Here is a 27,992-nt window from a genome sequence, read left to right on the forward strand (position 1 = left end):
CAAAAAAGGAGTGCACAAATTAGGAAATGTAGTTGTAAAAAATCTTCAACCACCAAACTTGCTATAACAATATTAATTCACAAAGAAAAAGGTGGACCTTGTGGTATTTCAAGCCTTCATACACTTTGGTTGTTTATGTAAAACCATCAACATTTATATACTACTGGTAATAAAACTCTCATATCTGTTTGACTGTTTATAACCTTCAGTTAGGTGAAAAGGTGCATCATAAGTCAACAATTTTTAATCAATGTATTTTAAAATGGGCTAACTTACAGAATGCATCCAAAATCCAGGACCCATGATTCCCATAGAATTGAAATTTGGGGAAATTATGGCTGTTTCGGTGCTGCCATGCTGCCATAATCAGCCACAGTCGCATCATTATCATTTCCAATGCTCCCTGCCAGCTTCTTACAAGCAAAGTCAATGGGGAAGATGGCAGGAAGTCAGAAGTCATTCCTACTCCCATTGCTTTTTTGCCCACCGATGGTCATTCCGTTAATTAAGAGATTTAAAACAAAAACAAAAACAGGAACAATGACCCAACAGGTCATAATAGATTGTCTAGTTTGTACTAAAAAGACAGAAAGGGAATATGATAAATTTTTGAGCCACCTTCAAGGAACTTTCAGAGTTCATATGTAACCCTTTCCTCCAGTTTCAAGTCAAGGGACCTTCCTAAATTGTAAATATTTGAAGCAAGAGTTTGCATAACTGGGAAGACAAAGACAAAGTTTGTTCTTGTTCTACTTCGAATCCTACATTAGGGATGAAAAATCAGCTGGGTGACTTTGAGCCAGTCACTACGCCTCAGCCCAACCTACCTCACAGATTTGTTGTTGTGGGATAAATAGGAGGAGAAAGGACTATTGATATGTTTGCCCCCTTGAGCTGTATATGAAAAAAGGGTGGGATAAAATTCTAAAATTAAAAAAAAAATCTTCCATTTCACAAGTGAAGTGGAAAGCATATACCTGTTGCACTGGCTTTGGAGACACTTGGAAAGCAAACTGTTATATTGGCACTTCCTGAAGCATTATATTAGGGACAGCTCTTTTCATCATGGTATCAGGAAAATGAAACCAACCGGTAAGTGTATTTCTGAACCTTCAGATGAGTTATAAATGAGAGTCCCTATTCCTTCAGTATATCCATGCTAGTACAAGGTGTAAAAACGGCTATACTCAAACATAAGTGCCATTCAATGAAATGTATTTCACAGTATAAACAAATATGGTAGCAAAAAGGAATGTTGGCTTGAAAGAAAATTTTTAAATTAGAAACCAAGTTTGTGTAGAATAGTGCACCATGATTTTGGTTAAACTGGATTATGAGAATGGTTATGGCAGAGTAATCAATATGTTCCAAAATGCCATGTGGATTCTGACATGGACTATAAGAAGAATAAATGCTGAGAAGCATGAATAAACACATGAAATGAATAAAAGGAGGATAAATACATTGTGTGTACAGTATATGAATCTTGAAGAAAGGGAAGGGCATAATAGGTCTGAGTAAAGTTATGTATATTGATCTTATGTAGGGAAGATGATAAATACAAGCAGAAATATTAAGTACATTGAAGCATTTGGTCATATCAGAATGAATGAATGAATTGATATATCATGATATATATCAATATATCATGAAGAATGGATTGAGCAGAAGGAAAGATCAAGAAATTGTTGTTGGATGGGCTGATGAAATTTTCAAAAAAAGGTAACTGAGAAGCTTTAAAAATATAATATATGGCATGATATATGGAATAGTAAAAGCAACGAAGTCCATAAGGAAAGAACTACATGGAGACGTATAATGAATTGTGTTCATGTAAAGTAGTTTTCTCTTTCTCTCATTATATGTCTTTAATTCTTCTGGCTTAGTATTTCTTATTCCTTTTCTGTACTTTGCATAATGATGCTTATCTCAAACATGCATATGTGTACGTACATATATAAAGCAAATGATACTATGACCCAAGACTTCATTATATTATTCAGTGCATCTCTTTGATCCACTCTTAATTAGACTCCAAATCAGTAGCCTCAGTGCCAATTTGTGTAAATTTCATACATTGCACAAATGAAACTGCAAGACTTTGTTCAAAAATAGAAGAGCCAATTAAAGCACCTAAGCTCCTGGGATTTCAATAATATGAGTGGTTTTGTAATAGCAATGAAACAGCACATTGGATACTTGAACTCAACTTTACATACGAAGATTAAAAATCTAATAATAACACTGAACATATTTTTTAAACAATCTATTCAAAAACTAACATGGTGGTACTCATGTCTTTTTTTCTGAAAATTATAGATACCAATTAATTACAAAACTGAAAAAGGAATCTGCGTGAGGTAAGAGTTCTCCTGGCTATGGTTAAGAAATTAACCTCAAGTAATGTTGAAATAGGATTTTTAAATTACTATATTGAGAATTTCTACACATTCTGTGTACAATAGACATTAGGATATGGATTCATTATTGAATGCAAGTTTCCATTAAACGAGAATGGCCAGGTTACCAGTCCATGTATTATAGGATGATCCAGAACTGATTTAAAATACATTCTTAAAAACAAGAGTATTCATCAATAGCTCACTAAAATGAAGACTGCTATCGAGTGGAATGCTAAAGGACCTAATACTCTTCAGCATTTTTATTAATGACTTAGTAGCAGAGGAAATTCAATTTGCAGGTGACATCAAATTAAGATAGCCAATACAGGTAGTCCTTGACTTATGACCACAATTGAATCCCAAATTTCTGTTGCTAAACGAGTTAACTTAATTTTGCCCCATTTTATGACCTTTCTTGCCACAATTATTAAGTGAATCTTTGCAGTTAAGTTAGTAACATGTTATTAAGTGAATCTGGCTTCCTCATTGAATTTGCTTGTCAGAAGGTCAGAAAAGGTGATAACATGACCCCAGGACATTGCAACCATCATAAATATGAGTCAGTTGCCAAGTGACTGAATTTTGATCACGTGGGGATGCTACAATGGTCATAAGTATGAAAAATGGTCATACGTCACTTTTTTCAGTGCCGTTGTAACTTCAAATGGTCACTAAACTAACTGTTGTAAACCAAGGACTATCTCTACTCTAGAAGATAAAAACAAATTTAAGCCTATCTTGATATATTAAAATTGGGCTGAAAGTATCAGTATAAAATGTATCAACACAAATGCAAAGTTTTTCATTTAAGAAAATGTAAGTTTTGTATAGGAATAGGGTGGGTGAAAAATGAAAGTAGAAAAGATCTTGGCATAATAACTAATCACAAATTGATATGAGTCAGCATGACTGCTAAAAAAGGAAATGCAATTTTAAGCTGCTTCAAGAGAAATTGAATTTACAAATAACTGGAAGCAACAGATACATTATACTCTGCATGGCCAGACCTCATTTTCAGTACAATGTTCAGTTCTGAGTATATTTAAAGATAGATTCTGAGAAAACTGGAATAATGCAGAGAAAAACAATCAGGATGTTCAAGGAATTCAAAATTAAGTTTTATGAGGAAACACTGAAGGAACTGGGCCTTAAAATTTTTCTTCTGTTAATATCTTTGGATGATTAGTAAGAAATAAACAAATAACTGAATTTACACTGGATATATGGAAAAAGGGGTCTAGAAAATCAAAGGAAGAAGAGTCAGAAATGGAAAGTGTTAGAAACAAAGGATGATGGAAGAGCAAAAAATGAAGTGATTGTATTAGAGGAGTCTGACAGACAATAGTATCAAAGGAGTAGAACGACTATTTTGGACTTTGGTTATAGGCTTTTGAAGAGTTGAGACACAGAGAAGAGAAAAGTGTAGGAAAGTGAAAGTGAAAATGGAAAAAGGAAGGTCGGTCTAGTGTTGGAACAATGTGAAGTGTGAAACAACAGCTTGGGAAAAAAATGGAGAAGAGTAATTTGTTAGAGAAAGGAGTTCTTCCATTTGGTCTGTCACATTTGACATTCTGAAATATAATGTCCAGTGATCCAATATTCTGATGCCTGCAACAACATTACCGCCACCATTGTCATCAATGCAGCTTTACCACAATTGTGTGCTTGTCTGCTATATTTACCATCTCCAATAGTGAGTCTTGCCTCACCACTTGAATGGGATGGCATGGTTTCAATGTAGTTATCCGTATACAATGGAGTGTTGACTAGACATCGGGCAATGTCATTTGAACCCAGATTCTCAAAAATGTTTTCCATGTTCTGGAGCAGAGGCATGAAATAAACCAAAAGGAAGGTGTTTTTATTACTACAAAAGTTTTCATTTCTCTTTCTGGGTCCAAAAAGTAAGAGATCACAGAAACCTAGTATATGTTTCTCAAGCAGAACGAACACAAGATGAAGATTTCCAGGCACTGCATTGCCCAGTAACATCCTTATATGAGTTGGCAGAACTGGCCTTATATTTGATGCTGAGAAATCCTTGCTTATTGGTGCTTGGGATCCTCAACATCTATGCAGAGACCAGTCTTTGGGGATCAGTTGAAATAGTTCATCTCTGTTATGACTTAAAAATTTAAATCTGTTACTGCTCATCCAGCTGGAAACACCTTAGATTTGGATTTTTAATATTCTGTGGGAGGAAAGCCAGAGATAGTTGTAGGAGAACAGCAGACAGAGTTGGGGGGGAGGGCAGAGTTAAACATGTCATCAGTTTAGAGTCCTTGTGTTGCCAAAAGAGATCCAAGTCCAACCCCCCTTGAATTTCGTTGACTCTTATCTAGTGCCAATTTAGTTAACCAGATTCTTATGTATAGATTTGAATAATTCATCTATGATGCAACTTTATGAATGATCCTGATTCTTTGTGCTCTAGCAGCAGCATTTTTTTATGGTTAAGGTGCATCTACTGAATCTGTCTTTCCACATAGAGCAGCATCCCCCAACCTTTTGGGCACCAGGGACTGGTTCCACAGGAAAAAAAAATTCCATGGACTGGGAGGAGCATGATTTTGCATGTTAGCTAGATCCCGCACATCCACAGTTGAAGCTTTGCTCAATTACATGGCCCAGTTCCCAATAGCCCACGTACCAGTACTGGTCCACAGTCCGGGGGTTGGGGACCCCTGTTGTAGAGCACAGGCCAATTGTGAGAACCTATTCACAGGTGCCTCTGGATCTAATGAAATGCCACAATATGCTTAAGTATAGTTTGCTGTGGCCCTAAATCTTTCAGTTGAGCCTTTGAAAGTAGACTGAAATATTGAGCCACCTCAGATCATGGACTATCACATGATCATCGCCCACTCCTTGAGCTCACAGATCCTGTCGATCTGTCAAAGAATTCTGGGCTGTGAAGTAAGAAAGCAGATGTCTCAAAATAGATACAATTTACCTCCACTGAGAACATAGTGGCATGGCTATATGTGGCTTTGAAATAGAGGAAAATGGGTTTTTCTCCTTTGTAAAGCTTGTAGAAAGCTTCTTCACGTCCTCAGCAGTGAACCTAAGAGTTTAGCCAATTTTTTCTCCTCAGTCACTCACTCATATCTGCAAGAAAGATGTTAGTGCTATCATTAATGCCTCTTTCTAGAGGATGATGCTAAAGAAAATGGTAGTCTATCCTTCCCTCTAGTTCCTCTATTTTTAGACTTGACTATAATGACCTACAGTTGAACAGATGGTGGCTGTCAATTTAAGGCACTTCTGAATAATTCTGATTATCTAATTTAATTTAATTAATCATATTTCTATGCCACCCAACTCCCAAGGGACTCTAGATCTGTTCCAGTGCTGTTCATTGCACAAAGATCTCTTTGGTTGCCCTGTTGGACATTCTCTTGAGGAAACAGGACAGGGGAGTATATGTATCAGCATATAAATGTAATAATAAATAAACAAAATCTTTGCTAGTGCTCCTGCATCTATCAAACGCTTTTGATACCATCAATCATGATATCCTCCAAGACCATCTGAAGAAGTTAGAGGTTGAAGATATGGCATTGTCATGGTTTTGTTCCTCCCTTGTTGTGGTTAGTATCACTGAAGGATATTGCTTTCTCAACCAATTTCAAAGTGCTTGTTTTAATACATAAATACCTTTATAGCTTGGGTCCTGCCTCTTTAAATGATTTGCCCAGATCACCAGCCAAATCTCAATTTATCTTCTTCTGGTCTGTTATGAATACCATCCAGAAAGGAGGTCTACTACAAGCAACCAGGAGTGGGGCTTCTCAGCGGTAACACCAGGTTTGTGGAATTCCCTCACTGCTTGATTTTAAGTAACTGATATTACTTGGTTAAAAGCACTTCAGACTGTTATATTATAAAGCACTTCAGAATGTTATATTATAAAGCACTTCAGACTGTTTTCCTAGGAACATGGGAGTATATAAACCTGTCAGTAATTAAATTAATATGCATTGCAGCAACAAATTCCTCTAACAGCAGCACTGATTGTTGATCAAAAGAGGAGACCTTTCTAGCACTTCCTATTTCTTCCACAGTAACAAGCTGCTATAAATATCACAGATATTGTATCACACTGTTTGATATATGATTCCATTTCAAAAGAAGAAACCAAAAGAAATGTGACTGCCCCTTCACAGAAGGCAGCTTCTCAGTAAGGATTGTAATGAAAATAAATTACACTTATGCTACCATATTGAATGTAATACAATTACTTAAGGTTCTACCCTGACCAAGGCATAACTAGTAAATGCAGTTTACAGCAATCAAGAGAGTCAAAAGAAATAATATAAAGTTGGTTTATTTGATCAAGGTTATAATAGGTATGTTGTTAACTCTGCTAACCTTTAATGGATTTTTGCTGAGCAGGACTGAATGACAAGGCTTTATTGATTTTATAGGTTAAAGATGACATACAGGAAGAAGAGATAATGTATTGTATTTTAAGAGAAGGTGGTAAGTTACTAAACATATCTAAGCTTGTTATTATGAAGGGGGAAACTTATATATATATATATTCTTTACTATATTCTAATTGCTTTTCTTTCTTTTCAGCACTTTCTATTTTTTCTTTATATTCTTTTATTTCTTTTTAATTTGTATTGGTGCTCATTTTTTACTGTTATGTTTAATAAAATTATTAAAATGTTATTTAAAAACCCAAAGAACTCTGTTCCAGTTCCACCTTTAGTAGTAACTAAAGTTCTTATATGATTTACCCATATATATAACTAAATTGAAAATAATTATTTTAGGATACTTTAATCATTCTTTGCCAGCTCATTCTAAAATAACTACATTCTAAATGGATAGCTGGAACTTTCTGCTATTTAAACCTGACAGCTTTTGACTGAGCTACATTTTGCCTGAAGTGGTAAATGGAAATGTTTTTATTGTCAACATTTAGTGGTTGCATAATACATGTTTTTCTTGTAAAAGGCCTCCTGCAAAAATAGCTCCTACATAAAATAACTCCCTGTTTGTGCATATACTCTATTTTGCAGGTATAATCCTGTTGTAGTTGCAATCAAATAGTTCAATAAGGAACATTCATTTCTAATTCAGCCTGTTTCTATATGGGAAATATATACTAGGGGAGCACTTAGTCCCTCAGTTAATAAAATTCTTTCTTCAGTTCTGACTGGTAGCGTATATATTTTGCTTTTTTTTTGCCTGCTGACTTTGAAAAAAAACTTCGTTCCTGGAGAATGTCTGGACAAGTCCCTGAAATTTTCATAACAGCATTTTCTGAATTGTTTTGCCCTTGCCTTCTTCTTCCTAGAGCTGAGAGAGAGGGGTGGACCAAGTCACCCAGCTTGCTTGGTGGCTAAGGCATAAGTAGAACTCAGGGTTGCCATATCAAAGGCTTTATGTACAATCCCAATGTCCATTTCTGGCTTTTTCAGAAAGGAGCTTGGGAGTCTAGTTGCTAAGAAAGATGTTTTATACATTTTTTGGCTTGAGGACATCTCCAGTTGGTGAGCCTATCAAGCCTTAGTTCAAGAACCAGACATTTAATGTATATCTTTTAGATGTGAAATATCTGGCAAATCATCTTCTCTTTCATCACTGATCAAATACAATCATTTCTCACATATCCTTATTTTCATCATTTGCAATGTCCTGTGTAGGAAACGCCTACATCTGATATGATTCATTTATGCACACTAAGCCATCTGGCAAATGCATTTATTGAATTAACCATAATTATAAACTACTCCAATCCATGCAAAAATCCTGGTACTGTACATTACCCATCAGGAACATTCCACACCATATTAATACAGAAAAAGTTTTTTATTCAAAAGATCCTGAGTCTTCTTTTAACACATTAATTACTTTCTAGGCCAGGAGTGTCAAACTCGCGACATGTTGTTGACACATGACGTATCGCAACTTTTTTTCCCCTTCACTAAAAAGGGGGTAGGCGTGGCCAGCATGTGACGCATCCGGCCCGCAGGCTGCGAGTTTGACACCCCTGTCCTAGGCAGTCACCTTCCATTCCTGATCTCTTTTCCTAAAAAAATAAATGTTATTAAAAGTGTTAAAGCATGGGTGTTCAAACTTTTAACTTGCCTGGGCCCAACTGAGTAAAGAGGAATTGTCTTGGATTATATATAAAGTGTACAATATATTTAATGTATAAAAATAACACACACACACACACACATATATAATATACAATCTTATGAGGCCACATTACTAGTTGTCCAGGGCTGCATGAAGCTTGTGGTTGTGGGTTGCACATGCCTGCTTTAAAGAGAGCATAAATACAAAGTAATATACTAAATGGAGAGAACAAGAAAGAAACAGAGTAGGAAAAATGAAAAAGAAAAATGCAGTGAGAAAAAAATAAAAAAGAATAGGAACAAGAAGCTTCCAATTTTCTCTGCACCAAATATAAGTATGATTACAAAATTACCCCTTTCCTGATTTTTCAACTTATTCTATTCCCTAGGATATAGTATGGATATATTCCCCACAGAGTGCTCTTTGCAGCTTGAACAATTGCTCATTAACTTTCTTATTGCTGATGTAATTGTACAATTGCTTTAGACATCACATCTGAACCGGGCCATTGTATGTCTGCACAATAGTGAAAGGAAAAACTAAGATCCAGTTAAGTATATGTCAATGATATGCTAATTATGCACTATTGTCTTCTCTTAAAACAAAATTCTAAAATCATATATTGTGGAATAATTATGCACTTGTCCAACGTTCTATTCATTCATGGTTCTGCTGCACTATTTTCTGTAAGACTAACTTGCATTCAGCAACTGTACTATTTTCAGTAATAGATTTATTTGTATGCTGTATAAAATTACATATAAAATGAAGGATCTAAATCAGGGGTGAAATTCAAAAAAATTTCCCTACTGGTTCTGTGGGTGTGGCTTGGTGGGCATAGCAGGGGAAGGGTATTGCAAAATCTCCATTCCCATCCCACTCTGGGGCTAGCCAGAGATGGTATTTGCCGGTTCTCTGAACTACTCAAAATTTCCACTACCAGTTCTCTAGAACCAGTTAGAACCTGATCTAAATTCTAAATCCTTGCATCAATATCTATTGTGTAAAGTGCTGACCAAGGTACCTTAGTCTTTTTGAAGTGTGAGAAGATGTTGTGGGTACTCATACAGTATGAGTGCATAGGTACTTGATTTATTGTAAAATGCTGGCCATAAGGATCCAATCCATAACAGCAATGAATTTTTCAGAATGTTTCCTATCAGTTCCTCTACTACTTCCTCCTGTAAAACATGACTTATTGTCTCTTTTTCTCTTTGCCTTTTTCTGGAGAGACAGATCCATGTCCAAATATAACATGGCTACCAACTGTCAATAATCTCTTACCTTCCAAAAACTTTATGAGGCCACCTGGGACCCAAATACATTTTTTTTTTTTTGAAATAATGGTGACACTGGAAGCTGCTAACTTTATTTCTAAAAAAATCAAAAATACTCATGGTTGGGAACCTAGCTATGGTCATCACCCTGGAGATTTCAGATATACATTTTCTACTGAGAATTTATATGACTTTATTTAAAGCAATGAATGGTATGTTGTTGTACATTTTCACATGCCAATAATAATACAATAGATTGGAGACTTTTTCAGAAAAGGTAAGAATTGGGTTACATACTTTCAAAGAGATGCATATCCAGAAAAAAGGACTGGAAAATGGCTCATGTAAGTTACTAAATCAAACAATTCACAAACAATGACTTTACCAAGTCAAATAATTTTGAAAGAAAAATGCCATACTTTTTCACTATAAAAAATGTATTAGCTAGGCCCCAACTATGGAACAATCTTTTACATCAAAACAAAGTAACACAAAATAAATGTCTTAACCTAGTATTCATAGCTCATATCATACAAACATAGACTTTGTATAAAACTGACATAATCTTAACATTTCATTTAAAGATGCTTTTCTATAAAACATTACGATAGTTCTCTTTATGCTATTATTTCTCTTTCATCTTATCAAGTCTGTATTTATTCCTTCTTTTTCAGTTATCAGATTTTATGCTCAGCATAAGAAATAAATCTTGATTGTACAGAAACGTCAGCCATATTTAGGAATTTGATTGCTGCATAAACTCACTGATGCAACATGGCCAGATGCTTTATTGCAGACAAGATAGAAGCCTTATAAATAGAGAAGGCATACCTACTGCAGAACTCAGAAATCAAAGCCAATATAATTGTAGCTGCTTCACAGTTTAAATTCTAGACCAGGTAGGTCTAGCATGGCTGAGTGGGGAATTCTGGGAGTTGAAGTCCACTAATTTTAAAAAGTTGCCAAAGTCAGACACCCCTATTCTAGGCCTTTTCCTCCAACTTTTCTGAGACCATGGAAACAGGTCTTTTTCTGGCCTAGACTGGGAACACCTGCACAATATTCCCATTCCAATTAAATCCAGCCTGAGAAGTGCTGATTCTCATCAACTTCAGCCCTTAAAAGAGCCTTTTAGTGAAGGACAGAGCTGTTCCTGATAATTAAAGAGAAAAGAAAGTGCAGCTGTCAGAAGTAACTCAATTCTAATGTATAAACAGCAAGCAAGCCAGCCAACATTCATGTTTTTTCTGCAAAAATTATTGCAATCTATTTGTGACAGAGCCAGACAATCTAGGACAGTTGAAGGATAAATTTCAGGACATTCATTTTACTACAAAGCTTGAAAAGTATACAAGGATATACCTTTAAACATACCACAATCTTTTTCTCTTAATGACTGAAAGGAACTTAATTAATGATATGTCTTTCATACATTAGGATTTTCTTCTATGTCTTACAGAAAAGAACAGCCACAAGTACCTATACCTCAATCTTCCACATCATGTTGCCTAAAATGAGTTTATTCCTAGCCTGCACTAGCCAACTCAATCTGGGATGATGGGATCTATGGACCCTCAGATATAGAAGCCTGATCAACAACCTAGGTGACTTCAACAGAATGAGGCCCATGTCTTTATCTTCAAAAGCAGAGATTAATTTTAAAAGGAAAATATACTGACCTACATTTCTGCTAAAAAGGCAAATTAAGTTTGACAATCAAACTTAAATTAACTTTACACCTTTGGGGAGATTTCTCAAAAACTAGGCCAGGTCAACAGAAAAATGCCGCACACCTTCCAGAAATGCTACTCTTTGACTGCAAATGGGCTGCAGAGTCACTGCATTGTTTCATATCTCCAAATTCTACAGATATTGATAATCCTTCAGAAATTCAGCTTTGAATCAGCTGCTTATTTAACTTCCAGGAAAGATTCCCCTAGCCTGGTAGCTCGTTATTTAAATTAAACTAAAAATAAATAACTTTGGAAAATAAAACTATCCAAGAGTATACATATTTAAATGCATAAGTTTAAAACTGTATATCCCAGAATTGTTAAATCAAAAATTTAAAAGTCTTGTACATTGTCCCAAAGTAAAAAACAAAGCCAAATAATATGCAAACTTTCTTTCATGGAAGCTATCTTTCTGGTGATTAAACCAAAGTGTAACTACTATAGAAGTTACTGAAAAGCTCACAACAAAGACATAAGAAATATGGGGTACAGATTCAATAAAAAATAAAGCATGTTCCACTAAAAATGAAGGTTCTCTTTTTATATTTCACAGCTACAAGTTTTTAAACAAAACTACTATTTATGATTCTGCCATCTTTTTCAGTCACCTAAACTTCTGTTTAGCAATGCACTTTAATATAAAACTACATTTTATGACATTTCTTAGGGAGAAGGGAATGTTCTGAGCTCTCAACAGGATGGACACAAATGCCTGGATTTCAAAAGAGAGAACACAGCACATTTTATTTATTTCTGAAATTTTGAGAGCCACACTCTTGCCAATATTCTGGGTGGCTTACAAGCGGATTAAAGAAGTATTTTAAAATCACTCATTAAAAGATTACCATATCAAGCAAGAAAAATATTACTAGCCGCTTATTATTAACATAAACATCATACATGGTTTTCTGATCCTCAGAGGGATGCTGTTTCAAAACAGATTTTGCCCCCTGCTTTATATCTTCACAGGATATAAAGCAGGAGTGTCAAACTCCTTGAGGGCTGCATCAGGGTTGTGTTTGACCTTGGGGGGCCGAGGGGTGGGCATGGTCACGGGTGGGTGTGGCCAGCTCAACATCACTCGTGTTGGGGGTGCCTGTGGCAGCCCAAGCACTCTGCCAGCAAAAACGGGCTCCCAAGCTGTTTTCATTGGCAGAGGCACCACGGGCCAATCCTTTGCTGTTTCCAGGGCGCCCCATGGGCCAGATCTAAACAGCCTGCGAGCCGGATCCAGTCCCTGGACCTTGAGATTGATATCCCTGATATAAAGTATTTCTGCCTCTATTTTTTTTAGATTTTCATGGATAACTTTCATTGAAAAAAAAAGCCCAAATTATTTGCTGCAATCAAGAACTATTGTGATAGAAGCCAGGAAGGGGCAGAAACTCTCCTTCCCTCAAATTGTTAAAAGTTTTTACTTGAAGCATGGTGTTGTGGCCTAATTTTAGATGACAAAGACACGGATTTTAGACATAGACAGTTATTTGTCAGTTATTTACCTCTCCTTTGTTAACATAAAACAATGCAATATTTTCTCTTAATATTGTCACTGTCTATTGTTATTCACATAATCATTATTACACATGAATTCCATTTTGGTGGCACAATCTAATTATTATGGTTCATCGCACAATCAATCAGATGTTTAGACTGAATTTGGCATTCTTATCCACCTACTGAATCCTCTCCAGGCATCTAGGATAGACAGATATTGCTTGTTGGGTGGCATTAAAGAGTATTGTCACAAGATGTAAGCTGTTCCAAGTAAAACTGCCTTTTGCAAATTGACCAGCGGCCATTTTGTCAATGTCAATGTTGTTCAGGTTCCAGATATTTTTGATGGTTATATTTCACCAAAAATGTGGTCTATTTTTATGAAAAACAACAACCAAAATAAAATAAGCACATGCTGACCATATGCTGCCACTTTACTGTATGCCCCCCATATAATTGACATTTTATTTGTAACTTAGATATAATGAATTCATACATATATCTCTAGAGAACATTAATTCTATTTTTGTTACCACTGAAAACAAGTCTAGTAATCTTTGTGCAGAATTTATTTTGAAAGGCTTACAGGGAAAATTATAAAATGCAGCTATCTATAGTCATTTTTTTAAAGCAAACATGCAACATTCTTCAGACACCTGGTGTTTTCAAGAAGTTTTTAAAATGCTTAAAGATAGACAAAAATACATCGAGGAGTCAAGAAGGAAATCAATGATATAATGAAACCAAAAGCCACCAGCTTTTAAATTTAGAAGCACGAAGTTAAGACACACCTAGAATTTGTAGAAACTGTCATATATTCTAGAATAGAATCTTCAGAAGTATTTGCAATTATCTGCCTATAACTCTAACATAGCCTCCCAGGTACTCCTACTCTTACATTCAGGAAGCTCATCCTCTTATTACTGAGCAATTCCTATGGATCATACTGGATAGCAGAATTAAGAGGAGTAAAAGTTACAAGAGGTAGAGAGTTAGAAGTCAGGGAGGCTATCACAGGTTAATGTAGCCATTATAAAGAGGAAGGAAACTAGAAAAGCAATCAGTAGAACGAACGTTGTCTTACCTGAACGTTCCTTTTCGGAGTGCTGCGACCACTGTCCATAGCTGGGAGGTTCATTCAGTTCTTGTCACTAACTGAGTGAGAGCTGATCAAACTCTCCCTGCTGAGGCACGCCTCCGATCCCATCATGCTTCAGACTATCACGAAGGCACAGCAAGGCAGAACCATGAAATCCAGCGTTGGAACAACAAGGAACAAGGAAATCCTCAGGATGAAACAGTCTGCAAGAAGCAAAGGTTACCAGAACAAAGAACAGGGGAGGGAAATGGACAGTGGTCGCAGCACTCCGAAAAGGAACGTTCAGGTAAGACAACGTGAGCCCCCGTACCCTTGTCACAAACAACACTCTGCAGGACACGTCGGCCGAAGGATGCGTCCGACGATGCGTAGGAGTCTATCCTATAGTGGCGAATAAATTGCGACACTGAGGACCACGTGGCAGCTCGGCAGATGTCCTCCACTGATGCCTGGGTTGCCCATGCAGCAGAAGTGGCCGCGCTGCGAGTAGAGTGTGGCAACACCCGTCCAGGTAATGGTTTCGCCGCAAGTTCGTATGCCAAGGAAATACACGCTCGGAGCCACCTGCCAACCGTGGTCGCAGACACCTTTTGGCCCAAGGATGCTGGGTGGAAAGAAACCAACAGTGCTTCCGTTTTACGAAAGGTTGCAGTCCTGTGAATGTATATACGAAGGGCTCTCTTCACATCAAGTTTGTGCCAGCGTTTCTCAGTGGAATTACGCGGGGACGGACAAAAGTCCAGTAAGGTAAGTTCTTGCGCCCTGTGGAACAGGGAGTTCACCTTTGGGCCGAACGTGGGATCAAGTCTCAGCACCACTACACTGTCCCTAAAGATGCAAAGGTCGTCCCGAGTTGATAAGGCCGAAAGCTCAGAAACCCGTCGAGCAGAGCTGATGGCTATGAGAAATGCCACCTTCAGAGACAAATGTTTCAAGGAAGTCGAAGCTAAAGGCTCAAAGGGGGGTGACGTCAGAGCTTGTAGGACAAGATGAAGGTCCCAGGTGGGGTACCGATGCACTTGAGGTGGACACAAGTTCGTAGCGCCGTGGAGGAAGCCCTTTATAAGCGGATGATGAGAGAGAGAGTCATAGGGCGGACACTTTAGGACGGTGGAAAGAGCCGCTGTCTGGCGCCGTAAGGTCGCAGGAGCCAGGCCTTTCTTAAGCCCCGCCTGCAGAAAACCTAGGACTTCCTTCACATTGGCAGAGGTGGGGTCAACATGATTTGCAGCTCCCCAGGTACAGAAGGCCTTCCAGGAAGCCTCATAAATGCGGCACGTGGAGGGACGTCTAGCAGCTTGTATCGTTTCCACGACATCGTCTGGCAGCTGCGCCTTCTTCAGGATGATGCGTTCAAACGCCAAGCAGCCAGGTGGAGCCATTGGGGCTCCGGATGACAAACGGCTCCTTGGCGAAGCGACAGTTGGTCCGGTGGAATTATCCAAGGCGGTTCCACGGAGAGAGCGACGAGGTCGGCATACCAGGCCCGCCGTGGCCAGTTGGGAGCCACTAAGATCAGATCCGCCTTCTCTAGCAGCAGCTTCCTGATGACCCGGTAAAGGAGAGGGATGGGAGGGAAGGCGTATAGAAGGCCTTTTGGCCACCGACAGGTGAGAGCGTCGCGGTCCTCGGCCAATGGGTCCGGATACCGGGACACAAAGCGAGGCAGATGAGCATTCCTCCGAGAAGCGAACAGGTCGATTATCGGTGTCCCGAACCGACGACAGATCTCGCTGAATAGGCGCGGGTGGAGTTGCCACTCTGCCGGGTCGATTTGTTCCCGGCTGAGCCAGTCCGCTCATACATTGTCCACTCCCGATATGTGGTCCGCCTTTATGGACAATAGGTGACGCTCTGCCCAGCTGAAGAGATGTTCCGCTTCGAACATCAGCAACCTGGACCTTGTGCCCCCTTCTTTGTTGATGTGTGCTTTGGCCGCTGTATTGTCCGTGAGGACCAGGACATGATGGTCCTTCACCAGACTTTGGAAGTGCTGGAGGGCCAGCTGTACCGCTCGTAGCTCGAGGAGGTTTATGCTGCAGAGAGATTCTGTAGGGGACCAAAGGCCCTGAGCCACCATGGTGCCGAGGTGCGCTCCCCAGCCCTTCAGGCTGGCGTCTGATGTTAAGGTGAGTCTCTCTATTTCCAGGAAGTTGCAGCCCTGGAACAGAGCTGGAGACGTCCACCAGGACAGGGACAAACGAACCTGTGGAGGGAGGAACACCTGGTGATTCGAGCATGACCGACCCGACCTCTGGAAGGGGAGGAGGAACCACTGCAGTGCCCGGGAGTGTCTGCGTGCCCACGGAACGATATTGTAGCAGGACACCATTTTCCCGAGCAGCTGCGCCAGCAGAATCAGAGGGACCTTCTCGAGTGAGCGGACTCGGAGAACTAGATCGTAAATATTTTGAGCTCTGTCCGGAGAGAGGAAGACCTGCCCTCCGACCGAGTCTATGGTCGCTCCCAGATGAATCAGCCTCGAGGTCGGGACCAGATGGCTCTTCTCTAGGTTTATTGAAAATCCATGGCGGCGGAAGGTGTCCAGGACAAGGCTCCTGTCCCGTGCTGCTTGATCGAGGGATGATGACAGGATCAGGACATCGTCCAAGTAGCACATCACTCGCACTGGATAATGACGGAGTGTCGCAGCGACGACCGCCACCAGCTTCGTGAAAGTGCGAGGAGCTGAGGACAGGCCGAACGGCATCGCCCGATACTCGAAATGTCTTCCATCGTATTGGAATCTCAGAAACTGTCTGTGGTTGGAATGTACCAGGACATGCAAGTAGGCCTCCCGGAGGTCCACTGATTGGAGTAGATCCCCTCGACGCACTCCCAGCAAAATTGATCGAAGCGAGTGCATCTTGAACCTGCGGTATAAGACCGACAGGTTCAGCCGTTTTAAGTTCAGGATGCCCCGCCAACCTCCTGAACTTTTGGGGACCAGAAAAAAGGTCGAATAAAACCCCGATCCCAGTTGGGAAGAAGGAACAGGCTCTATCGCCTTGATGCGAAGTAGATGGTCGATTTCCATCAACATTAGTGTGTGACGGGACGACGAGGCTGGGACTGGGCAGGGAACATAACGACTCGGCGGAGCCCCCACAAATTCGATGGAGAGACCGGAAGAAATTGTACACAAAATCCAAAGGTCCTTTGTTGAACAGGCCCACTGATGATGAAAACGGCGGAGTCATCCTCCGATGGAGCCCGTCAGAGGCGAGTCATTTTCCTCTGCGAGATTGTCGGAAGTTAGACCCACGAAAGGGACGCTTAGACTGTTGTTGAAACCTGCCACGTTCCAAAATGAGTCTCTTCCCTGAGGACGGTCGGACCCGGAGTAATAGGGTCTACGAAAGGATGATCCGCTGGCGCCAGAGAAGGAGCGAAAGGACTGGCGCTGGTTATATGGAGTGTACCTCCTCTCTGCACAACGGAACGAAGTCGGGAGGACCTTACGCTTATCCCGATCCTCCACCAAGATCGGTTCCAACGCCGGTCCGAACAAATTAGGCGACTTGTAGGCGGCCGACGCCAAACGCCACTTGGACTTGAGGTCTGTTTTCCAGTGGCGGAGCCAAAATAAATGTCTGGAGGAGACCGTGGACACTAGGGCTCTGGAGGCAAACTTCACCGAATTCAAGGAAGCGTCCGCCGAATATTCGGTGGCTGCCACTATCTTATTTATGTCCTGATGTAATCTGGTCTCCTCCGGAGGCAAGCGTTGTTGGAGTTGCTTTAGCCAGATAAGTGTGGCTTTATTGAAGAAGGAGGTGGCAGTCACAGTTTTGATTGCCCAGGCGACCGCCTGGTGGGAACGACGAAAGGCTAATTCGGCTTTGCGATCCTCAGATCTCAGGCCATCTAAGGAGTCAGCCGAAACCACGGAGTTGGATGCCAAAGAAGCCACCGGTGGGTCTACAGTTGGAAGCGCCAAGAGGTCGTCAAGTTCTGGCACTGCACAATACAGTTTCCTGTCTAGGGTGCTGGGAGATGTCAAAGACCCAGGCTGGCCCCATGGGGACTGCAGAACATCTAAGAATAGACGAGGGCACGGGATGACGTCCTTGTCTGGCTTAGCTGAATGGAATAAGGCATCGTGAGGACCCGTGGAAGATGAGGCGGCCGACGAATCCGTGGCCTGAGAGCCTAGATTGGTTGTCATACGAGCCTTGTGTAGCAAGGATTTAAACATGGAGGGGCGGAACAACCCTGTAAAGGCAGGTGTGTCCGGAATTAACCCTTCATCGTCGGAAAATTCGATGTCCTCAGGGCAATCATCTCCCTGATCCGAATCAGGCCGAGGGGCCGAGGACGGGTGTGTTGAGACCCGGGACGACGTGGCTTGATGTTGTTGTTGGGCAGATTGCAGCACCGAAGAAGGCAAGGGAGGCTGAGATGCCTGATTGAATCCTGCTGCTAAGAACGAGGAGAATGCCGACGAAAGGAAGGCTTGGAAATCCAGCGGGGGTGCCTGAACCACCCCTTCAGAGTCTCGAAGGCCAGCCGCCGTCGGGGTGAATGTGGCCTCCGGCCGGGCACGACCAGGAACCTGCGGAGTAGGTAGGCCCCCAACGGACACATCTGGTAAGGATTGTGACACCCCTTTTGACAAGCGTAATTGTTGAGACGTCTGGGCCGAACGATGACAGTCGCGATCCGGAGAAGACGCCAGGGAGCCAGAGGATGAGGAAATGCCGGCCACTGATGCGGGGGCGGCCAGGTCAGGGGCACATGAATCAAGACCCACTTCTGCAACAGCCGCCCGGCGGGCCTTGTCCCACTGCTTTTCCAAGGCGTTATGGCGTCGCTGGGCATCTCGGTCTAGGCCCTTAGTCGATTTTGACTTGTGGGATCTGTGGCTTGAAGACTCAGACCTCGATTTTGAGGATTTTTAGCCCTCTTAGGTTGTCTGCGCTCAGGGCTCTGCTCTGGCTCCATATCGGAGGACAATGCGGGGTCTGCCATGGCAACTGGAAAGCTATGAGGCTGAACCAAGCAACTGATGCACTCAGTATATTTATTTTTATTTTATATATATATATATATATTTTGAATTAAATCCTCGAATCCAGACCTTCGTAGCCCCAGGCAGATCAATTAAGCCAGGAGGGCTAACCAAATTAGGTCCAAGAGGTTTATAGCCGACACAGTTCGGGAGCGTCTAACAGGCCCAACAGCGAGCGGTGTAGAATGGCGTGCTTTCAATCAGGCCAAAATGGCGCCCGCAGCCCAAAATGGCGCCCGCCGCGGTTTCGCGCCAAAGGCAGCCGACTTCTTCTTCAGACCTCGGGCAGGCCGGCGATGGAAGGGGTTGATGAAGCGCCAGGATTTACAGCGGAGAGCGCACCTGCAATGTGACGCTGCTCCGGACCCGCTCCGGACCCGGTCCAGCCACTTGACAGGCGAGGCGGCAAGCCTGCGCGCCTACAAAAGCCCCCAATGCGCGTAGAATCAGCTTAAACGTCGCGGGGAGCGCACAAGGTGGTGACACAGCCCCGAAGCCGCTGATGACCGGAGAGGAGCAGTGGCGGTAGCAGCAGTCCTGCACACGCAGCCCACGCTCGCGGCTAATAATTGAAGCCGGATCCGCCCCAAAGAGTCGGAATCCGGCAGCTGCGAATCCACAAAGCGTGGGCGGCCCGGGCGAGCCAGACACGCCACACACTACAGCAGCAAAAAAACAGCAGACAAACACAATCCAGATAGCACGAAAAGAGGTAATCAAAAATAACAAAAAAAGCCTAACGCGAAGGGGAAGAGCAGGGAGAGAGGGAGAAAGAATAATAAAGAGAAATTGGCAAAATATTCACCACAGCTCTCGATTCACTTCAGTTCTTGACAGTAACTGAGTGATAGACTGAAGCATGATGGGATCGGAGGCGTGCCTCAGCAGGGAGAGTTTGATCAGCTCTCACTCAGTTAGTGACAAGAACTGAATGAACCTCCCAGCTATGGACAGTGGGAGCAGCACTCTGGAAAAGAAAAGGTAACCCAACAAACCAAAATTGTAACAAAAATAGGTTAACTTCTGAAGAGACTTCAGAACCATGACACCATGTTGCATAACCTCAAAGCAACTGATGGAGGCTTGTGAACCATGACTACTAGCCGCATATAGGTAAAAGTTCAATATTGACATTTTAGTCCACAGTACTGTATATAAATTAACACTTTTCTAGAGAAAAAAAGGTACTGACTTGGATCCACAGTGATCACCATGCAAGCACAAGTGGTAGCAGACACAGCATTTTATCAATGTGCATTAGGTTCTAAGGCAATGCAATACTTTTATATTGCTCTGAAGTAAACCACAAACCACAAAAGCAGCTTGGAGATAAGACAGACAGACAGACAGATAGATAGACAGATATATAAATATATAAAACAAGACAAGAAAAAGAAATCCTTGTTGGGCATTCAAAATACCCATGTAGCTGCATGAACTTAAACCATTATTATTCTATTTTTGTTGTTAGATATAGAGTATATTATTCAAATAATGAAATATTATAATAAAAGGGACTGGAGTATTGGGAAAAACAACAACCAGATTTAGAAGCACACTGTCCAGCAATTTTAACGGCATACCTGGAATTTGTAGAAACCATTTTAGTGTCTAGAAAGAAGTTTTCAGAAGCCTTTGTAACAGAAGCCTTTGTAATTCTTAGCATTATATTGCCTACGATCCAAAAATCAGAACAGTCCTGATTTTGTAAACTAGTCCTAATCAAACTTTCTTTGAAATCAATTCAAAAGTGTCCTATAATATTTGGGGGGGGGGATTAATTAAGCATATAAACTGAGCACAGTCTAGGTTTTGCTGATCAACATTCCAAAATGCAAAACTCCTACTGATTCTAGGAGAAAACCAGGCTTGTCAGCCTTGTACCTTATTACCTCTTGTCCTGCTAAAACAATATAGTTGACTTTCTGTCCTTGGCTTTCACGCTTACGAAGCTGTAAAGCTACATTCTTCATTCATTCTATTCAGATATTTGCCGAACACTGATACTGGCATTCAACAGCTAATTGCTAATAAAAAGAAATTTTGTCAAGTTAAACTCCTCTAACAAGTTTGATAACTTTAGCTGCCTCTTCTTATAATCACAAAAATATGAAGTTAGTTTCCACTGATGTAAAGGCCAGGCAGCCATAAGAGAAACTAAAGTGCTGTTCCCAAAAAACTCACGAGAACAGAAGAAAGGATTGAGCCCAATAGCAGAGAATGAAGGAAATGAAAGTCCAAAGTCACTTTTGCATACAGAACATCCATCAGAACTTCTATCCACACAGTATTTCCCTTCACACAACATAGAGGTTACATCAAGTATATTTTCAACGCTGAAGGGAAATTTAATTAGGTAAATTGGAAGCCATTCATATCTAAACTAAACTTTCTCTCCACTGGTGATCTCCATGTTGGTTGGAACCTAATTCCATAATCCCCATCCAACATCAACACATTCTTTTAGTAGCAAGACCCACTGGAATTCTTCTATTCAAGGAAACTAAACTAAAGCACCAAAATAAAGACTAAGGATTTTCAAAAACTTTCAATGCCCAAAGTCACCTTCATGAGATGGGCACCTATATACTGTACATTTCAGGGGTTGAAATGCTCCCTGTTCGGACCCGCTAGGGCGAGTAGGTAGCGATGGCAGCGGGCAGTTCGGAGAACCGGTAGCAAAAATCCCTGCCCCCGCCCCCATGCCCAACTGAGCCCCGCGATCATCAGAGCTTTTTTTCCCTTTTAAATGGCTCTGACCAGCCAAGCTCTGACATCCCAGCTGAGTGCCTGCTAATCAGGCAACTCAGCTTGGATCGCCAGAGCCATGTAAAAAAAAAAAAGTTTATTTTTTTCTCCCCCCCCCACCTCTCCCAGCCTCCAGCTTGCTTACCTTAGCTGCTGATCACATGATGATCGCAATCCATGCATCAGCAAGCAACTGAATCTCCCTGCCTGCAATCAAGCTCATCGGTGAGCAGCTCTTTCTGCCTGCCTGCCTTCCTGCCTAGACTTGTGGACTTCAACTCCCAGCAAAGCTGGCTGAGGAATTCTGGGAGTTGAAGTCCACAAGTCTTAAAGTTGCCAAGGTTGGAGACCCCTGTTCTATTGGATAAGTTTTTTCCCCCTTTGGCAGCTTTAAAAAAAATAGTTAATTGGGGGTTTTTTTAGTTGTTCTTTTTTTAGACCTAGCCATTTAAAGTTTAGGAAGTTTTAAATTTAGCTGCTTTTATATAAAAATAAAAATAAATTAAAATAAAATAATATTTGTGCAGCTTTCTGAGATTTTGTGTGTTTCTGTAGTGTTTCACTCTAATTACACAAACACACAAAATCTCACAAAGCTGTATGTGGAATTTTGTGTGTGTAAAGTGTGAAAGTTGGTTTTTTGGGCTTTTTGTGGCTGTGTGAGGTTCCTGCTTGTTGCGGGGTCGTTTTGAGTCTAGCACAGCTGCTTTTACATTGTGGGTAAGCCAGTTGTGTTGCGTTGTGTTTTGTAAGTTAAAAAAGGGCAAAGGAGTGACATTGACTTGGCCACACCCACCCAGTCACCTTACCAAGCCCCCCCCCACTAATTAAGCCACGCCCACAGAACCGGTAGCAAAAAAATTTAGATTTCATCCCTGGTACATTTGATAAACAAATAAAGAAGCTGAAATTAAAAAAAAACAGAACACACATGCATTTCTTACTTACATCCAGATGGGCTTATAGCTGTGTATTCTACTTGCGATTACATTGAGAGTTGCCAGATACCAGATGTGAAGCCATCAATCAGTGCTTAGTCAGCACATCATGTTGATTCTTCCCAAGTTGCACTAATTGCCAGGCTGTTTCCAGACACAATTCCAAGTACTAGAAATCACCACTAAAAGCTTTCAATGGATTTAGATCCAGGAAGTCAAAGGGATTCAAATTCAACAGAAGTAAAGAGAGGCAGGCTGAATAAAAGAGAAAGTGTTAAGGGTTAGTGATTTACTAATTGTATTTGTATGCTGCCTGCTTTTTTGGGTTGGCCAATAAAAGCTGCTCTTTCTATGCTACTGAGATTTCTCTTTGTGTTTCAACAAGGAAAATAAAATACAAGCCTTGTTTATGTAGATCCCTGGTTTTTTTTTTCCTTTTCCCATAACTATATTGCTTTTTTTTCTGGCAGATACTTGAATTACTAGGTCAAATTTTACTGGTCAAATGTATTGTGTTGTATTATTTATCTGTTCATTTGTTAGAATTGTTTTTAAATTTTAAATTCCTAAATTTTGTTTGACTATTCTAACTTTAACTATCCTTAATACGGTGTACAATTATACATTGTTGTTGTTAGTCATGAAGTCATATCCGAGCCATTGTGACCCCATGGACAACATTCCTCCAGGCCTTCCTGTCCTCCATTTAAGCTCACGCCGACTGTTTCAGTGACTCCATCCAGCCACCTCGTTCTCTGTCGTCCCCTTCTTCTTTTGCCCTCAATCGTTCCCAATTATACATACTTACATATATTTTCTAATATGTGACTAATTTATGACTCTTAGACAGTAAATCCAGAATATTAGGCCAATGTTAGCTTTCGATGTATTATCACTGCTGCAGGGGTAAAAGTACGCTGGTGGTTAAGAGTCACATACAAATGCCTGAAACTCAATGCATCTGTTTCAAGTTGGAAATTTTTTTCTAGTTCGTGCAGCTTAGCAAACCCACATAAGAACGTAAAAGGATGTAGCTAGCAGGAAGCAGAAGAGGAAGAATTCTTGTACAGTGACTGAATTCCCAGTGTAATAAACAGATTTGATCTTGTCACAAGTCATATTTATAAAATGACTGGTATTCTCTTTGGAAACTATTAGTTTTCTCCAAAAATATCTACTCTTTTTTTTAAATGACTATTTTGCAAGAAACATATTCCAAATTCAAGCAAAGGAGAGTTATGCATATACAGTACTTGAATTGATCTTCCACTCAACTGTTTATCCAAGAATGAAATTGTTGTAAATCATTTTCTCCCCAAAGGATTTTTTTTTTCCCATTCAAGGAAAAGCCAACAAGAATGACAGGTCATCTTTTAAAAAATGAAAATGCAAAGTGCCCTTTCATATTACTATCTCTGTCTTTAAATGTGGATTCCTTGGGCTGCATCTTATATGTTTGTGGATATGGAGATAGAAGCTGTGGTGGCGCACTGGTTAGAATGCAGTATGGCAGGCTAACTTTGCATTCCACTGCCAGGAGTTTGAATATGACTGGCTCAAAGATTGACTCAGCCTTCCATCCTTCTGAGGTCAGTAAAATGAAGAACCAGATTGTTGTGGGCAACATGCTGACTCTGTAAACAGATTAGAGAGGGCTATAAAGCACTATGAAGTGGTATATAAGTCTAAGAACTATTGCTATGTGTGGATTAGGAAGCACATGATGGGAATGTATATATTATACTTAGAGGTATGTGACCAGAAGGAGCTAAGAATGGAGTGTTAGGCAGCATTCAACACCACAGCCCAACTACCTCTCCCAGAGGGATTCACTGGTGGGACTTTTTCTTGGAATGTTTTTCTCAGTAACCTCCTAGACCGATCTAGTCCATTCTCTAACTTGATCTTTCTTTCATTGACTTCTCCCACCATTCCAAATTTTGTTCTGCTTTGTTCAGTATCCATAGAGAATCTTGCTGACAGCATAATTTAGTTCCAACTTTCTTTTAATGGAAAAATAAAATGGGAAGTAGAAAAGAAAATTTGTGAATCAAATCAAATGCCATTATGGTTCAGGACTTCAGCATTTGGTATGCCACCTTACTCTGCAACTCTTACTGGTTCTACTCGTTCATTTTAAAAAAGCCCACCAATCACATCAAAATTGGGAAGGCTAATGCACCAAAACCTCAGAGTTTTCTTTCATTGGGGTGTAACTTGAAACCCTGACACTGCCACCCTCACAAAAGCCATGGTAGATGGTAGCACTTTTCAAAGGCAAAGTCAGATCTTGTCTGTCAGTCATTCAGAGGCCGGCAGGCAAGGTCAAGAATCAGGCATGATAGGAATGCTCTTTATTGTAGTATGGAATAAAGTATCTTGAAAGCCAGGGTTTTTCCCCATTCCATCTTATTCTATACAATACCAAGGTGGGGGCATTCTAAGTTTCATTTTCAAATCTCCTCTCAGGGTTGATTGACCTTTTCACTTTAAGAGCTTGCTTGTTCTTTCCCTCTTAAGGTGAAGAAATGTAGAGCTGACCTTATCAGAAGTCACCCATTTGAATGAATGGACTAAGAATCAAATAAGTAAGGCAAATTTTGCTTTGTAGACCTATGTCATTGGATAGTTCAATGACTGTTCACACATTTCAAGTATTTATTTGATTTTCCCAAAATTGTAGGCAGGGAATGCCACGTGATATATCATAATAACTGGTTGGTGTGTTAAGCAAATAAGCTGTTCACAGGATGGAAATGCCAGGAAACTCTGAAATTTTAAAACATTTTAGTACTTGAGAGGAGGCATTATATATTTTTAAAAAACCATCTGTTTTCCAGATGTGGCTTAATAGTTATGCTACAGAACTAATTTATCTCACGATGATAAGGTCTCACAGGAGTAGCTCTTCTAGGTTAGTTCATCTTCTGCAAATTCCCCAAGGCCAACATCAAAGCAATTGACCCATCTGATTCATCTCTACTCTTCCAGAAGTTGCAGTGAGGACACATACGGTACTAAATTTAGATTTCTGTCATGACCGTCATTTGTAAAGATGGTCTAATAACTTTAAAAGCCAGCTTTTAAACCATACCTTGAGGGAGCCAGTTCCCTAAATTAAGAGTTGTATTTTCTTCTAATAGCTTTACTACCCATTTCGCTTAATAGCCCAAATTATTCTGGAGAAGTGGGGAATTTATCTAGACCTCATAATTTTAGAAATCTCAGTTGTGTCCTTCTCCAGCAGGCCCAAATGCTCTTTCTTCAGGTTCATCTATATCCATGAGTTCATAAAGAGACAACCAGAATTAAGTACAGAGATCCGGACATGGCTGAATGCCATATGAAAAAGCATATGAAAATGTAACTAGTAGGAAATAATAATAGATATTATTTTTATAACTTTCTAATAACAAAATATATAAACAAACCAATATATATAGTATTTTTTAATTAGACTGTGCCAACTCAAGATGCTATTCAGTTATTCCAGAAGTTAGGGAATTTTACTTCAGGGTATATCACTTGATACATACAGTAATTATATTTGAGACATTTAACTACTTTAAAAAATGATTATGTTAATTAAATACAGTATTTATTTTGACTTTTGCTTCCTGTTTTAAATAGTTCCTAATTAATCCAAAAAAGGACCTAAATTTTTATTTCATGACTCTTAACATTACTCATCAATGACAGAAAGGAAACTATCAAAAGCTTTTCAAAACTACAGGTTTATGTAATTTCAAGATCTTTATGAAACAGGCGTTCCTCTTCAGAAACCATTGCTATTTTTAAGATATTCAATTAAATTCAGCATTATTAAATACAACATAACCAATAGAAACACTTCACACAACAAAATTAAAGGCAGAAAAACATTACAAATCCAGTGCCCATGGGGATGGCAACTAGTTAAATGAATTAAGAACAAAATTAAATTTGTGGCACACAGGCCTATTAAAAGCTATTAGTCATATCTACAAAAATACAATGAAAACTACCACCCCTCCAATTTCAGATTAAATGTAGAATAGAATTCCTTCTACTTCTCTTCTTAATAAGATTCTTCTAGGAACTTGAATCCTTTAAATTTCTCTACGGGATTAAGGGCTGGAATCCAGCAGGGTTATGTAAAATGGAAGAGTAAACCTGGTCCATGTCACATTTGTAGCTCAGTGCGGGAAATAAACTCTTATTTTAGCCAAAAGAATAATTCTCATATTTTTCCAAGTATATACAACTTATTCAAGAATGACAGAGTTTAAAATAAGCACTAATTCATTTAGTTGATTAATCTTAAAAAGAAAACAATTTATTCAGAGTTTTTTGCGTCACACTACGCCTTTAAAATATTTGCTTCAACTATGGGTTTGTTTAAATTAATCTAGAAACAAAATAAACTTGGAAGTCACAATGAAATAATTTAAGGGACTTTGTGGCTATATTGCTTAACACAATACCCTAGCAAAATTACTTTTTTCAAATACTATCATCTCCATGGCTCCAGGCTACCATAATAGCCATGGTTCTCTTAGTTTATCCAAAACCAGAAATAACATTTGAATATGATTTATTAAATATGCAACAGTACCTTAGCCATCATTCATTTTAAAACATGGAAGAAATATCTGTGTTTATTAAAAGGAAGTCACAAAATTGATATATTCCACGCATGTCAGAAACAATGAATTTGTAACACCTATTAGCAGAACAGATGTATGTTTTCCATGCAAGAAAGTCTGAGATTCAAGTCCATGAATCTCCAAAAAGAAGTACTGTAGATAACTTTTGCATGGAATATCTGCTTATCACTGTTGACAATACAGGCTTTGATGAATTAAGAGAAGGAAGTTAGCAAATGCGCTGAGCATATATTTCACCTCCTACTCAACTCCCATATACATAGACATGTGAGGATATGTAGCTGAGAGTACCCACCCTCTTATGCAAATATTCAGCACCGGAGGAAGGCTAAGGCCTCCTAAATGATTTGGCTTATTTACTTCCAGTGATGTCATCAACATGCTTATAAATATCCTTTGACGTGTTGTTAATCAATTTCTGGGCTTAGAACAAACCAAAACTGATGGGAATGATATTATTCTCTGAAGTATCTTTTTTCCCCTTCTATTTGAAACCACATTCTAATTAAGGGAAAGTCAAAGGGACACGTACATACTTAAAAGAGCTC

The 27,992-nt window shown here is 40.0% G+C and overlaps 1 protein-coding gene across 22 annotated transcripts in view; it reads right to left on the reverse strand.

Annotated features, from left to right (window-relative positions):
• The window catches only part of INPP4A (inositol polyphosphate-4-phosphatase type I A), a 111,792-nt gene that overhangs the window by 76,536 nt on the left and 7,264 nt on the right, over positions 1-27,992 (reverse strand). For 3 of the 22 annotated variants that reach the window (XM_087871479.1, XM_087871475.1, XM_087871471.1), the window contains exon 2: positions 22,809-23,053. The exons of the other annotated variants lie outside the window; for them this stretch is intronic. The gene's annotated coding sequence lies outside the window, so the exon portion shown is untranslated. The remainder of the gene's footprint in view (positions 1-22,808; positions 23,054-27,992) is intronic. 22 annotated transcript variants of the gene reach the window in all.

Source organism: Pantherophis guttatus, chromosome 5 (assembly GCF_059756535.1).
Source record: "Pantherophis guttatus breed Tessera chromosome 5, ASM5975653v1, whole genome shotgun sequence".
Lineage (NCBI taxonomy): Eukaryota > Metazoa > Chordata > Lepidosauria > Squamata > Colubridae > Pantherophis > Pantherophis guttatus.